Raw genomic sequence first — 3,289 nt, 5'->3', positions numbered from 1 at the left:
AAAAAAAAAAGAATAAATTGGATGACCTTCTATTTGACACAGGCATTAGGGGTTGTGGTCATAGGGGACAGTTGGGGCTGTCCCCTACCCTGAGAGTAACAGGGCAGGCTGTCACCCACACGCCACTCTTCATTGTCATTGTCACAGTGCCCAGGGCACACCACCTCTCACCAGAGGCACCCAAACTCTGCAAAGCAATGAGTGTGCATGCAATGTCCTGCTCATGCCGATGTTATGAACAATCACAGCATGAAAAGAGAGATGGGGAGCATACACAGGACCCTCCAAGAAATCCTTGATCCAGACTACCTTTTCCTCCTTAAACACACTTTAATTGTTCTTCCCAAGGGCAACACTGACTCTCAGACTAATGAGGCTTTAGGTTTCTCTGCACATATTTGACCCATGAGCTGTACTTTGATCACCTCCATTTCCTTCCTAGATAGAAATAAGGAGAATTAATTTGAGCTCACAAAGAACGTATTTCAGTAGTTACACATCATGGTGTATGGCATTGTAAGCTTATACAAAGTATAGTCATACTTATTCAGTATCTTGTATTTCATAAAGGCTTCTTTTTATTTACTTCCTTTTTATTCTTTTTAATTTTGAGGCAGAGTCTCACTCTGTCACCCAGGCTGGACTGCAGTGGTGTGGTCTCAGCTCACTGCAACCTCTGCCTCCCGGGTTCAAGCAACACTCCTGCCTCGATCTCCAGAGTAGCTGGGATTACAGGCGTGTACAACCATACCCAGCTAATTTTTGTATTTTTAGTAGAGACAGGGTTTCACCATGTCGGCCAGGCAGGTCTTTAACTCCTGACCTCAAGTAATCTGCTCAACTGAGCCTTCCAAAATGCTGGGATTACAGGCGTGAGCCACTATGCCCGGTCTCCTTTTTATTTTTATGTGAAAACAAGATTTATCTATGGGATATGTTTTGGTTTGCTTAAGTTTTATACGTATCTCTCATAAAGTTATTTATTACATAAGTAGCTACTCTTCAGGCATTTCCTCAGACCTAGAGGAGGAAATAATAGAAGTTTTTTCCTTTATTAAATAATTTCTCCTGAAATGGGCACTATGGCCAGGGCCTCTTGGGCAACTTGGTGAGTGTGGCCGAAACAGGAGAGAGGAACTTACTGAACTTGGAGGGAAGGTTCTCTGTGTACTCTCAATGCCTCCTAGCAACTCTACCTAATGAAAGCAGCATTTCTCCCCAAATTATTCCTCTGTAGAGTCCCACATGCAAATATTTTAAGAGTAAAATGTGTATTCAAATGGAGAAGAGTGGCTTGAAGTAAATACAGCAGTGATTACTACTTGACATAATATCGACTGTGATCCAAGTCTTCAAATGGTTAAGAGGCTACTGGCAGAAATTATTAGCCACATTAAAAAAAACCAGATAGGGTTAATAGAACATCTGTTCTCATAATGCAGGAAGCTGTAATTGTGATAGAGTCAGAACCTTCATCCTAGGCCCTGCTCAAGTGATTGTATGATAAATATGGAAAGCACTGAGTGTTTGTGTTTGTGTGTTTGTGTAGCGGTTCATTCTTTTTAAAGTCAAGACACTGCCTTATAGCATTTTACTGCTTGACTTTGGCAGATTTATGGATGTTTATAGTTTTAAAAGATAACTGAAAAATCCATAGGCCTAGGGTGTCTGACCCATCATATCCATTGGGCAGCCAGATGGGGAGGGAAGAGAGATAGTGGGGGTGTGACAACTTGGGATGTTGTGCATTTCTGGTGGCCCTGAGGTCCTGTCTGAAGTGTCCACCTGCAGTGCACATTACAGGGATTGATTTCACCAGCCAAGTGCTGACTTCCAAGAGCTCTGATGCTTAGAGCATCTACAGCCATACAACCTGCATATGCCACACCCCATCTCATCTGAATGCTTTCAGAGGTTTAGGTCCAAATGTAATCATTTTGTGCTCTTTTTAACGTAGTGTATTACTGTGCACATTATCTCATTATAATTGTATTACTTATTCATTCATTTATCCATTTTAGGGCAAGAAGAAATTCAAGCTGTGTTTCTTCAGAATCTTGTCAGAATTAGAAAACATAAAACACAGTGTTGTCAAAGACGGGGAAGAAAAGAACCCAAGGTCCGACTAGATTGAGTCTGAAATATTTTAGTGCTTGTGAATAGGAGGCTTTCTTGCAAGCAGCAATGCCCTTTCCCTGGTCCTGCATGAGCCCAGCAGGCTTCACTTTCTGCAGGGGCCATTAACTGTGCCTTCTGCAACAAGATTCTGGAAGAAGAGCAGCAAATGTTTGTCTGCTCCCAGCTTACATTGGCAGGTTTGGTCTACAGTTTACCATTGTTTCACGTGGGCAGCTCATTTCTGAGACTGGAATGCTGAAAGAATTCAAGGGTCAGCATTTCAGAGGCTGTGAGACCAATTCAACAGAAGGAAAGCACCTGAGTTCCCCGTGCTAACAGCCTACCCATGCCCGCAGTGGGAAACTTTCTGGGAAAGGCTTCCATGGAGTACGGCACAGAGTGGCTCATGAAGATGAGTCCAGGAAAGGGGGACGAGCTTTCTCCATCATAAGAAGTATAATTTTTCTGATCCTATTGGTTCAGCAATATTTGCTCTCAACTGTTTTTAACACTCCAGGGAAAATCATCATACCATAACTGGCTGTAAGAATTTGGTAAATGGCCTATTGAAAACAATGTGCGAACCATGGCAAGGGTTGGATGATCATCCAAAGCATTCAGCAGCATGCGAGTCCTTCTAGAGGAAAGCTTCTGGGATCACTTTCCAAGCTAGTTACTATAAAGAATTTTACCTAGGCATTGTGCCTACAGAAAAAAGTTCAGTGTTTCCAAAAGGAAAGTCTCCTTTGACTAAAACGATGTGTTCATTCTATTCATTCACTGAACAAGTATTTGTTGAGCACCTACTTGGAGATCAACACTCCTCTTGAGGGAACAGAGCAGCAAATGAAATATGGACTTACATTTTAGATGGGGAAGATAAGCAATAACCAAGATATAAACAAGTACAAGATAAAATATACAAGTTTATGCTAAGTGCCGATAATGAAACAAGCCAGGAAGGATGGTAAGGAGCGTCATGGGGCTTGCCAGTTCAGATGTGTTGCAGGGAAATTTACTAGAGAGGTGAAACCTGGGTCAGCGTCCAAAGGAGGAAGAGGAAGAAAGCCCTCTTCACTTAAAGTCTGGAAGAACATTCCAGGCAGAACAAACAGGAGGCCTGAGGCCCTGAGGTGGCTGTGTGTGTGGTCCATTCCAGGAGCATCAAGGA

Source organism: Cebus imitator, unplaced genomic scaffold, assembly GCF_001604975.1.
Source record: "Cebus imitator isolate Cc_AM_T3 unplaced genomic scaffold, Cebus_imitator-1.0 Scaffold73, whole genome shotgun sequence".
NCBI lineage: Eukaryota > Metazoa > Chordata > Mammalia > Primates > Cebidae > Cebus > Cebus imitator.
The sequence above is the reverse complement of the archived record's forward strand: the minus strand, read 5'-3'. Positions refer to the sequence as shown.